This window comes from Apium graveolens, chromosome 10 (assembly GCF_009905375.1).
Source record: "Apium graveolens cultivar Ventura chromosome 10, ASM990537v1, whole genome shotgun sequence".
NCBI classification, from domain to species: domain Eukaryota; kingdom Viridiplantae; phylum Streptophyta; class Magnoliopsida; order Apiales; family Apiaceae; genus Apium; species Apium graveolens.
In genome coordinates, this window is record NC_133656.1 from 7,710,963 (window position 1) to 7,723,882 (window position 12,920).

The following is a 12,920-nucleotide window of genomic DNA, read 5'->3' on the forward strand; positions in this document are numbered from 1 at the left end:
TTGTTGTAAGAGAATTTAATCAACGCAAGTGATCGTCCCAACTACCTGCAAAATCGATTGCGCAACTGCGCAACATGTCTTTGATTGTTTGAATTATCCTTTCACTCTGGCCATCAGTCTGTGGGTGGTACCCCGTGCTCATATTCAACTTTGTGCCCAGATATTCCTGAAATTGCTTCCAAAATCTCGAGTTAAATCGGGGATCTCTGTCTGAAACTATTGATACGGGTACTCCATGCCTTAGTACGATTTCGCGCACATACAGATGAACAAACTTGTCCAATGACGACTTCTCGTTTATTGGAAGAAAATGCGCCGACTTCGTAAGACGATCAATTATAACCCATATTGCGTCATGCCCGGATTTCGTTCACGGTAGTCCTACTATAAAGTCCATAGCGATATTTTCCCATTTCCATTCTGGAATCTTCAGGGGCTGAATTAATCCGCTTGGTCGTTGATGTTCTTCCTTCACCTTCTAACAAGTATAACACTTCGCAACCCATTCTGCCACGTCTCGCTTCTTATTTGGCCACCAAAAGTTCTTCTTTAAGTCTCGATACATCTTGGTGCTTCCCGGGTGGATTGAAAATTTCAAATTGTGGGCTTCATGGAGGATCTCATTCTTTAATTCAGGTACATGAGGAATCCATATTCTGGAAGAGAACCTTAGTATCCCTTGTTCATCCCTTCGAGTATTTATCTCCTCTCCAGATAACTGATTCTTCTCTTTCTCCATTACTTCTTCTTGACATTTCTTTATCTTTTCTACTAGTGTTGGCTGAAAGGTCATTGCACGACAAACTTTCTCAACTTTTTCGCAAGCACAAAGTTCCAGTTCAAATCTCTTGATTTCTTCAGATAATTCCTTTGAGGTTGTCATCATATTCAGTCTCTCCTTCCTACTCAGAGCGTCGGCCACAGCATTTGCCTTTCCAGGATGGTAATTTATCGAACAGTCATAGTCCTTGATCAATTCCAGCCATCTCCTCTGCCTCATATTGAGCTCCTTCTGAGTGAAAATGTACTTTAAACTCTTGTGATCCGTGTAGATTTCACACTTCACTCCGTAGAGGTAATGTCTCCAAATCTTAAGTACGAACACTATGGCGGGTAGTTCCAAGTCATGCGTCGGGTACTTTAACTCATGCGGTTTTAATTGTCTTGACGCATATGCGATCACTTTACTGTGTTGCATCAACACACAACCCGAACCCTTATGTGAAGCGTCGCTGAAAATTACAAAGTTCCTTTGATCGTCTGGAAGTACCAACACCGGAGCTGTTACCAACTTCTGCTTCAACTCTTAAAAGCTATCCTCACATTCTGCACTCCATTCATACTTTTGATTCTTTCTGGTTAACTTGGTCAATGGCGTGGCGATCTTCGAGAAATCCTTGACGAATCTTCTATAGTATCCGACCAATCCTAGAAAACTTCGCACTTCCGTAGGAGTCTTTGGCCTCTCCCAACTCATAACTGCCTCAATCTTTGCCGGATCCACTTTAACACCCTCAATTCCAATGACATGCCCCAAAAATTGAACTTCCTTTAACCAAAACTCACATTTGGTAAACTTGGCATACAACTTCTCTTGACGAAGTATTTCCAATGCTATCCAGAGGTGCTGCTTATGTTCTTCTTCCGACTTAGAATAAATAAGGATATCATCAATGAATACCAAGACAAATTTGTCCAAATACTTCTTAAATACCCGATTCATCAGATCCATAAATGCGACCGGAGCGTTGGTCAATCCGAACGGCATTACTAGGAATTCATAATGCCCATATCTGGTCCTGAATGCGGTCTTGGGAATATCTTCTTCCTTGATCTTTAATTGATGGTATCCCGATCTCAAATCGATCTTTGAAAAGCATTTTGCTCCCTTCAGCTGATCAAAAAGGTCATCTATCCTTGGTAGCGGGTAGCGGTTCTTGATCGTTACCTTATTCAACTCCCGATAGTCTATGCATAATCGCATACTCCCGTCTTTCTTCTTTACAAACAGAACGGGTGCTCCCCATGGCGACGTACTTGGCCGTATCACTCCCTTATCCAATAATTCTTGTACCTGGCTTGCCAACTCTTTCATTTCTGCTGGTGCCATCCTATATGGGGCCTTTGAAACTGGTTTTGTGCCTGGAGCAAGGTTGATCTCGAACTCGATTTGTCGATCTGGTGGTAAGCCCGGTAGTTCATCGGGAAACACATCCGGGAACTCGCTAACTACAGGGATATCTTCCATGCTGGGGCTGCCATTTTCCGAATCCACTACATAAGCTAGGAATGACTCATAACCTTTTCTAAGTAGCTTCTTAGCCTGAACAATTGTAAGAAATAGTTGCTCTTGCCTCTGCCCCTTAAATACTACCTTCTCTCCACTCTTCGTCTTTAAATACACTATCTTGGTCTTACAATTAATCTGAGCGTTATTCTCTCCTAACCAATCCATTCCTAAAATTATGTCAAACTCTCCTAACTTGAAGAGTATCAAGTCGGCTGAAAACTTATACCCCGAAATATCGATCTCACACTTTGGACAAAATTGATTCACATGAATCTTCTCTTGGTTCGCAATTACCACATTTACTACCTCACTCATAATAATTTTATCACATTGGAGCTTATCAACAAAAGTTTCTGATATGAAAGATCTTGTTGCTCCCGAATCAATCAATACTTTAGCTTTGACATTATTGAGTAAAAGTGTACCTGCTATCACCTCCGAATTCTGAACAGCATCCTTCATCTTCAGATCAAATGTCCTTGCTGTTGCTTGCGGGGTTGGTGTAGGTGGTGGAGGTAATGCCAATACCTCGGCTGGCACGCTTGCACTAGTACTTGCCACATTCATCAGAGCTTTGACTGGTCCGGTTGCCTTGCACTCCCTAACTATGTGTCCAGTCTTCCCACACTTATAACATGTAACTCCTGGCTTCAGCATCTTGCAGTCATTTGCCAAATGTCCCTTCTGATTGCACCTGTAGCATGTCATGCTCAGCTTATTACACACTCCAGGGTGCCTTCTTCCACAGTGCTTGCATTCTGGCCTCTGGAACCTGTTTTCTCCAACTTGCCCTTGGCTTGCCTGATTGTTCCCCTTCGATTCTTGCCTTTTACCCAAATTTCCTTTCTTTTGAAAATTTCCGCCCTTCTGGAAACCAATCCTCTTTACATTTCGATCTTGTGAACTTCCTGCTTCAGACTTTTCTCCATAAAATGGAACCTTCTTCTTCTTGTTATCCCTCTCTTTCCTTGACCGCATCCCATTATTCTCAATCAGAGCAGCTTTCTGTACTACTCCCGCATAAGTTTCAAGCTCAAACATAGCCACTCTATCTCTGATCCAAGGCTCTAATCCTTGCTGAAATTTCTTTGCTTTTTCCTCCTCAATGCTGGTATACTTTGTCACAAACCTTGACAACTCAGTAAACTTCTTCTCATACTCCAGTACAGTCATGTTCCCTTGCTTCAACTCAAGAAATTTAAGCTCCATCTGATTCTGCATGTACTTAGGGTAATACTTGTCCAGAAATAACTTCTTAAATCCCTCCCAAGAAACCTGCTGAGTGACTTCCATAGCTTTTACTGATTCCCACCAATAGATGACTTCTCCCTTCAAGAAGTAAGTAGCATACAGCGTCTTCTGATCGTCTCCTAACTGTACCAACTCAAAAGCCCTTTCCATCTCCTTGATCCATGTGTTATCTATCACTGGATCAGTGGTATCATGAAATGCAGGTGGATTCACGTTCTGAAAAGCCTTGAAAGTGACAATTTGTCTAGGTGGTACTGGTGGTTTAGGTGGTTGGTGTGGCTCACGGTTATCTTGGTTTTCAATTCGTTGTTGAAGAGTTAGTTGTTGTTGAGCTATAGCATTGGTCTGCTGTTGCAAGGTTTCCAGTAGTCGAAGAATGTTTGGGTCTGTGGTGGATGTGGTTATTGGGTTCTTCTTTTTGGGAGGCATGATCCTGAAATAAGAGTTGTGTCAAAACAGATATGAATGATAAAATGATTCGAGGGTATCGCATGGCATTCTTATTTACATATGGGGTCAAGTTTCCAAATTAAGCATATATGATGATAAAAATGTAAAATAACAGTTGAGAGCAAATGGAACAATAGCACACAATTATTAAAATTTTAAAGGTCACAATATATAGGATTAGGACAAAGTCTGATTCTAGGAATAACAGGCTTATTTAAAGGAAACAACGGAAACAACTGGGGATTCCACAGAGTCTGATAGTACAACAACATGAAAGGTAAATGGAAAGAACTAAGGCTCCACTCCATCTGAACGGGGCTTGGTAGTCTTTTCCTCTCGAAGCGTCTTCACAATGCTCTGGAGCTCATCCGCCACCATCTGAATGACATATTGGCTGGTGCGGTCCCGGTGCGCTGGCATCTCCTCAAGCTTAGTGTTGACGTACTGAACCAAGGTCTCAAGTCTCGCAGTCATCTGCTCCTTGGGCTTCCCTTCGTAGTTTCGGCTTTCCGGATACACGTTCTAGAGTCGGTCTATCAGTCGGTCGTACTTGCCCTGAAGCATGTCGAACTCGCGCCTCAACTCAGCATACACTGTGAAAGCAATAGTGTCGTCCGACCCAGAGGATGACGAGGAATGCGCCCTTTGCTGACAACCAATAAGAGGAGTATTTATAATAAATTTACTTATCCTACTCTCTCGCATATTATCTATAACCTACACATATATCCAATAACCTATTTGGGCTGTCCAGGGACTCTAAACCGTAGCTCTGATACCAAAACCTGTCACACCCCCAACTTGAACAACAAAATAAATATAGCTATTACAAAATTTTAGAAGAAATAACACAACCAAATCCAAGATCTAACAGTTTAGGGTTTGGAACAGCCCAACACTACCAACTATTACATCTGATTTTGAATACCGAATCCTCACACAAACTACTATCACTTATTCTACCTGAGCTCGAACATCAGCATTAGCATCACAGGTCTTACGGGCAGTCTGCTTGAATCTAACCATAGCTGCTAGCTGTAATATCAGGGTAAAGCAAGAAGTGAGCCAAATGCTCAACAAGTGCTAACAGTACGACACAAAACATAAATCGAGATATACATTAAAGAATGACAATGGAAAGACATAACCAATGATAACGAGGGATAAAACTGTGAGTGATGGCATCATTCTTACTTGTATCAAAATAATTTCAAAATCATGTCTTAATCAAATTCATTTTTTGACGCTACGGATTACAGCCGGTGATCAGCCGCGAAGTAATCCCGAACCTCGTTGGGTTCTAAAATATTAATGGGAATCCCTAGGCAACTTTTAAGCCTAATATAAGTGTGGAAAGGACTCGCATCTCAGTCCAGATCCACCATTCAAAGAAAACATTTATCCCCCTTAGGACTGAAAAACCCACATTTTATTTATTTTAAAAACTGATGCCAAATTATGACAAAATCTCTTTTACAGTAAACATCTTTATCAAGGGATTATAGATCAACTCGAAACACGGGGAAATGGTGCTAACTCTTAGAGCCATGAATCACAAAAGTAAACTCTATTAGGGTAACTGAATGGTTTTCATGTATCAAAGTTTGGACAAGGGAATTTAGTGAGGCTATTGGATATCATGAAAGGAAGTGCCAAATTGGCCTTAAAGCAATGGTTTCTCATCAAGGTTCAAGTGCTGGATCATCAAGAATGTAAGCTTCATGAATACTAAGGGTGTTAAGGTATGAAGAAATGATTTTTAGCTCAGGATATATCAAAATTGTCAAGCTTTAGGATAAGAAAGAGGGGTATCAATCTATGAGGGATCACTTTGATAAGTATCTGACTTTCAGGGTTCAAGGTAAGGTTCTATAGGGGTTCAAGTATCAGGATGAGATATCAATACTTAGGAATCATCAGCATGTTAATCAAGAGAATCAACTAAGAGTGGTAACTACCCTTTCTTTTATCATGGTATTCAAATTACTTTAGTATACTATCATGAATAAGACTTTTGAACTACTTGCATTACGTACTCGAGGGTTCATGGCATTTCAAAGATAAGCATAAGATACGCTTGATTTAAATATAACAACATGACTCAGGATAGTTGCAGCAATGTATGAACCATTAGCAGTAAATACGAAGGTCAAGTTGAATCACTTGCCTTGAGAAACGCTGGTCTGGTCTAACTGGTAGGAGCGACTGGTAGGAGCAACTGGAGCTTCACTCGACCTTTATGGCAAGTTTTCCCTCATCTCGAGATCCTACATAAATAATAATAATCCTTATTATAATATATTCTTACCATCTTAACCTATTTACAACTCGAAATTAAACACGGATGACACGTAGGCCTATACGCACTTAATTTATATTCACTTTTAAATTACAATTATACACACATAGCCACATATTCTCATATCATATATTAATACCAAATAACACCATATATACCATAATGCAACACTAGGCTTGGATGATCTCGACTCACAACGTAAGTCACTTGGTCGCTAAACTAGACAAAGTCTTCTAATTTTGGCTTCCTAACTCGATGTATCTTTACTAAACTATCCAAAACCTATTGACCCTCACTTGTGTCTTTTGCTCTACTGACCTTATACTATCTTACAACTATGGTGGTCGACCTAATGCTCACTCCTAAGTGTTCTAAAACTATGCGGTAAGTGAAAGTGCTCACTAGTGCAAATTTCAGAATGATAACTATGGTTTCTTGAGTGCATTAGACACTCTTAAACTACAAGTTTTCCTTCAAAACTTTTACACAAGACTCTCCTGACCTAAGGGCATCTCACAAACTTGATGAGGCTCAAGGGCCTGGCTTGGGCCTAAGCTAAAAGTCCAAAGTTCCCCTGTTTTTCTGGGCAGAAAACGCTCTGACTTGAATTAACTTGTGACACATGGTTCTAACTCATATCCTATGAACTATGGTTGGAAAAAATTCTCTGACACTCCCTCTAACTAAGGCCCAACAGGGCCTAATGAGGGCCTACCCATGACATGGTCAAATCTCCCTATTTCTAAGTTGCAACAAAACTGTCCCCTGCTGGACATATTTTGTTATTATACTTGTGCACCTAATCAAATGACATTCAAACCTCCAACCAACTCCTAAAACCTTTTATATACTCCCAATACTAACTTCTGGTGGCTTGGGCCTCAAATTGCACATCAATGACATGGTCAAAACTCACTCTAAACCTCAGGGTTCTAAACTGATTTTCTGCAGAAACTATAACTCTCCTTTCTCCAAGGTTTTGACTTGACAAACTCAACTACCAACAACCTAATACTCAAACCAAGACTTAAACATGGTAATCTACTGAACTAACTCCCTTATTCTCAAAATAACCTTGGTTGAGATCATCCTTACCTAAGGTACAATTATGGCAAAACAAAAGAAACTACACTTCACAACTCACAAATCTTCATGCTTTTGAAATAACAAGATATGCATTTTTATAAAAGATAACCACGAATTATTACCATGCAACAAGAAGCATAAATCAATATTAACACATTATTCCTACTGAAATTAAGGCTCACTAACAAAATCTTTCCAAATGATCAAAATCTTATAACATTCTAAGAGAAATCCACATGCATGCATGTCTTCGGGTTTTGCAAACCAAAACAACATATTTTCTACATATATTCTATCATAAAATTGACATGCAAGCCTAGCATAAGCTATACCTCGATGATCACTTAGCATGAAAAGAGTTTTATCAAATTTTCACCACAAAATTCAAGTCATTATCACATAAACATGCAAAAATTGATTTAAGCAACAAGAATACTCTTAAGGACCATTGATTCGGCTCCCATATGGTCATGGCCGAATGAAATGGATGGCAATGGCCATTTAATCATCAAGAGTTTCCCTCTCAAGACTTGGCACTTCTCCATTCCTTGTAGTCCTCTCAAAAACAACCCTAAACTCACAAGAATCAAGGTTGTATTTTGAGTTTCACTAAAACCTTTACATGCAACCTTTAAACTTAAACTTTTCACTCAACACTCTTTGAATTATGTATGATCAAGATATAGGAAGTAACATTTACTTGAATGGAAAGTGGGAGCTTGAATGAAGAATGAAGAAAAGGGAGGGGGGTATGGCTTCGGCCAAAATAACCGAGAGAGGGGAGAGCCGAGAGGAGGGGGAGGAAAGGAGGAGTGTGGAAATGGTGGGGTGAAAGTGGAGTAATAATCATGTTGGTTTGGTTTTTATTTGACCAAAAGTGAGTGGATTTGAGAATTTACAAGAGTAACCTTCCAACATAGTTAGGTAGATTTGCATGCAAGGACAAAGTGGTAATTTGGTTAGTAGAATGAAAGTGAGTGGGGTTGGAAATGTATTCCTTGCCCCTTAGTTGAATTGGAAGAGTATTTGCATGCAAGGGTAACCATGTAATTTGCTAATTATAACAAATAAAATTTGTAAAGATTTATTTTTATAAAATAAAATACAAGTTCACGAATTATAAAATTTATACCATAAAATAACTTGGATTTTTAGAGACTTTATAAAATCATTTTCAAAATTTGTGAACAAAATACCTTTTAAAAGAAAAATTTTCCAAGGCTTAGAATATTCCTTATAAATAAAAAATAAAGCAATTAAATAAACTCTTGATTTGAAAAATCATATACTACATAAAGCAAATTTATAATGCAGAAATTTTCACTCACACAAATGTACAATCATTGAATATATTTTCATTCGACTTTAATATTATACCAAATCCACAAATAATATTACATAAAATGTCGGTCGTAACAAAATGTGGATCTAAGGTTACTTTTTTAAAGATAGCAAAAGAAATTCAGAATAACACCAAACAAACTTTCGGGGTTTTGCTAATAATATTACTGAACAAGAACAGTAGGCTCTAGACCACAAAAATAGTATGCAAACTAAAGTTGATCTGGGTTTTAAAACTATCAAAACTATCAAACCCAAGGATTTAAGACTATTAAAATTATCAAACCACAAATAATCAAAACTAACAAACGAGAACGGGTTCACACAAACGTGACCTAACGTAATGAGCTCACACAAACGTGGATTAAATGAACATCATTCATATTCAAGAGAGGGTATGGTTTCTTGAGTTCTTACAGGTCTAAGATGTGGACTCTCTTAACAGCTTGTTGGTGAAGGTGAATTCAGGGGCACCGAGACCCAAGGATGGAGCGCCCCTCCTTCTAGCGCCAAATGATAACTCTGGTAAGCGGGGAGGCTCCTTCCGACACCATGCCTAGACCTTCTTCTTGCGAGTAGGGTGTAGCTGCTGTTGGGTATCTGTAAAATAACACCGGAGGGGGGTTTTGTCCCCGTGGCGCCTCCGATGCAAGAATAAGATTCTAGTTGGGGAAGATGAAGACAGAGAGGACTAGGGTGGTTGTGTATGTATAAGTTGTGTATATGAGAGTGTGTGTAATGAAATGTGTCTAACCCTTAAACCCTTCACCTGTGGGGGTATATATAGCCCAAAGGTAGGATTTAAAGGTTGGTACCTCTAGATCAGAGCCGTTGGTTGTTGGAGGCGGAGGACGCCTGGCTTAGGTAGATTACATACACGTGTCTAGGCAAGGACCACCTTCAGGGCGTCCCCACGGTACTCTGACACGCGCCGTGTTTTTCTAATATGTTAGTTATTGAACAAAACACCTTAGTAGATTTAAAATAGTGAATTTTGTAGTACTCGACGGATGATCAAATATAGTCCCGACGGATGATTTATTATAGTCCCGACGGATGACAATTTGACATCCACCGGGTGAGTATCTTATGTAACAAATAAGTATTGTAGCACATTTCTTCAAACAAATTTGTGTAGATTCTATAGGAGCATATGAGTCATGTTGACTAGTAGTGGATATGCAGAATAGGTTGATTAATTGTAAATATGAGATGTCTTGTAATTATGTATAGGTAAAATGGAGTCAAGTAATAAATAGCTACCCGACAGATGATCAACAAAGCTACCCGACGGATGACAAGCATGTACCCGACGGATGATCAAATTCAAATATCTGTTGACAGTGACAACACAGTCACATGCGTTGGGTGTTTGTAAAAGGAATGTGGCAGCCTGTTAAGCAGGAATTTAAGAACAAAGAAGCATTACCATTTCCATGCAAATGTGAAGATATTCAAAGATGATGGAATATAGTAGTGAAGTAGCATGGAGTTAGACTAGATATGTTTTATTTTATTATCTTGTCTTATTATCATGTAAACTTGGTGATATATAAACCAAGTGTAGCTAGTAGAACATTCAACTAAGCAAACATATTTCAAAGAGAGATAGAAAAAACTGTACTTGTCAAGAATTTCTCTGTAGTTTGTTTGTTCTACTTATAAGAAGCTGTGAGCTATTCAAGCTTCACAGAGTTCTCATTCGATATATATATATATATATATATATATATATATATATATATATATATCTGGTGGATACTTTCAAATCCACCAGAATGTTTTAAAAGCTTGTGTTTTTATTACTTTGTGTTTTGATTTATATAACTACTTCATTCTGCAATCTGCAAATCAAACACATATATATTTTTCGAGTTAAAACTATTTTAAAATCTTGAAAAAGTAGCCAGAATTACATTCAACCCCCCTTCTATAATTCTTGTATTGTTAGGGAATAACAATTGGTATCAGAGCAAGCTCTTGAAGTACAAAGAGTGTAAAGATCACAACAAATAGCAAGATGAACAAGAAGGATGTTGGAGTCAAAATTCCATTTCTTAGAGATAATTATCACCATTGGAAGGTGAAAATGCACCTACATCTTCTTTCCCAAGATGAGGCCTATGTGGATTGCATAGAGAGATGTCCTCATGTACCAATGAGAACTGCAACAGGCAATAAACCATCTGTTCCCAAGCCTAGGCATGAATGGTCAGATCCTGATATTGAGCAAGTCAGGAAAGACAAGAAGGCCATGAATATATTGTTCAATGGAGTTGATGGTGATATGTTTGATAACATCATTAACTGCAAAACAACCAAAGAGGTTTGGGACACAATCCATTTATTTGTGATGGTACTGAGCAAGTAAGGGAGAATAAGATGTAGCTGCTAATTCAGCAATATGAGCACTTCCACTGTGAAGAAAGTGAGTCTCTCACTGACATTTTTAGTAGATTTAAAAAGCTACTAAATGCTCCGAAGTTACATGGAAGAGTCTATCAAACGAAAGACTCTAACCTCAAGTTCCCTAGATCTCTTCCAAAAGAGTTGAAGCCAATGACAGTCTTATTGAGAAATTCTCAGGATTACAAGGAGTTCACCTTGGAGAGACTTTATGGACTCAAAGGTCTATATCAAAGGTCTGTGAAAGCAAGGGTAAAGGGCTGGTAGCTGAAAATGAAGATCACTTGAGCCAAGATGATATGGATGACATTGATGAACATCTAGCATTCCTATCCAGAAGATTTGCCAAGCTCAAATTCAAAAAGAATTTTGGAGCAGCCAAGCCAAATAGAAACATGGTGGATAAATCCAAATTCAAATGTTTCAAATATGGCTTGGCAGGGCATTTTTTAAGTGAATGTAGAAAGTCTGATTCTAGCAAGAAGAAGTTTGAGCCTGTTGATTATAACAGAAATACTTTGAGTTGCTCAAACAAAAGGAAAGGGCTTTCATCATACAGGAGAATGACTGGGCTGCAGATGGTTTGGATGAAGATGAAGAAACAAATTATGTCAATCTAGCCCTAATGGCCAAACCTGATGAAACAAAAACAAGTTCTTCAAGCAATCAGGTAATCACCACTAACCTAGCACATTTATCTAAAGCTGAGTGTAATGATGCCATAAATGACATGCCCACAGAATTATATCACTTACGTCTTACACTTAAGTCCCTCACTGAGGAAAATGCTAAAAATTAAAGAAAACTGTTTGTTTTTAAGTGAGAGGAATAATGTGCTAGAGTCTCAGTTTATTGAATTTGAAAAATTGAGAATTGAATGTAAGATTGCTAAAGATGAATTAACAGAGTCCTTAAAGAAAGAAGAGATTTTAAAGAAGCACCTTAAACGAGAACATGAAGTGATTAAAACATGGAAATCATCCAGAGATGTCCATGCTCAAATCACTAAAGTTCAAGGTATTGAGTCCTTTTGTGATGCAGCTTCGAAGAATAGTAAGGAGAAGCTGGAAGTTGAAGGATTGTTGACAGATGTGGACTCGACGGATGATCAAAATCATCCGTCGGATAATCAAAAGGATTATCCATCGAGTGACAAAGAGCCACATCCGTCGGCTATGAGTAAACCTGTGAGCAAAGCTAAACTTGCCAAGCTGAATGAGAAATATGGATCAGTTTCCAAAAACTTTGTTCCAGGAGAATCAAATCAAGTGAAGAAGGAGAAGAAAGTTAATGTTGGTCATCTATCCATCAAGCAATTGAATGACAGATTAAAAAAGATTGAGTTTAAAGCAGAAGTTAAAAAGAAAAACAATAGAAATGGGAAAGTAGGAATTAACAAGCATAACAACTACATACCTGATAAATATGCACCAAGAAAAATCTGTATTAAGTATGATAGTGTTAATCACCTGTTTGTTAATTGCAAACTTGCCATGCCTACTCCTATGTCTGTACCTCCTTTTTTCCCAACATGACTGCTATGCCTACCATGCCTATGAATGATATGTCTACTCAGAATATGAATGCACAATTTGCTAATATGCCATTTGCACCTAATCCTTATTATGCTGTATTTAGTATGCCATAAATGTCATTTAGCATGCCTTACTGGAATAACATGTTTGCAAATAGAATGCCTTTTCCTGTTAATAAAAATGTGCATGATAATTCTGTTTTAATGACTGGTTTTAAAGGTCAAACTCAAATGACTGAGGATGAATCAGAAATTCCCAAATC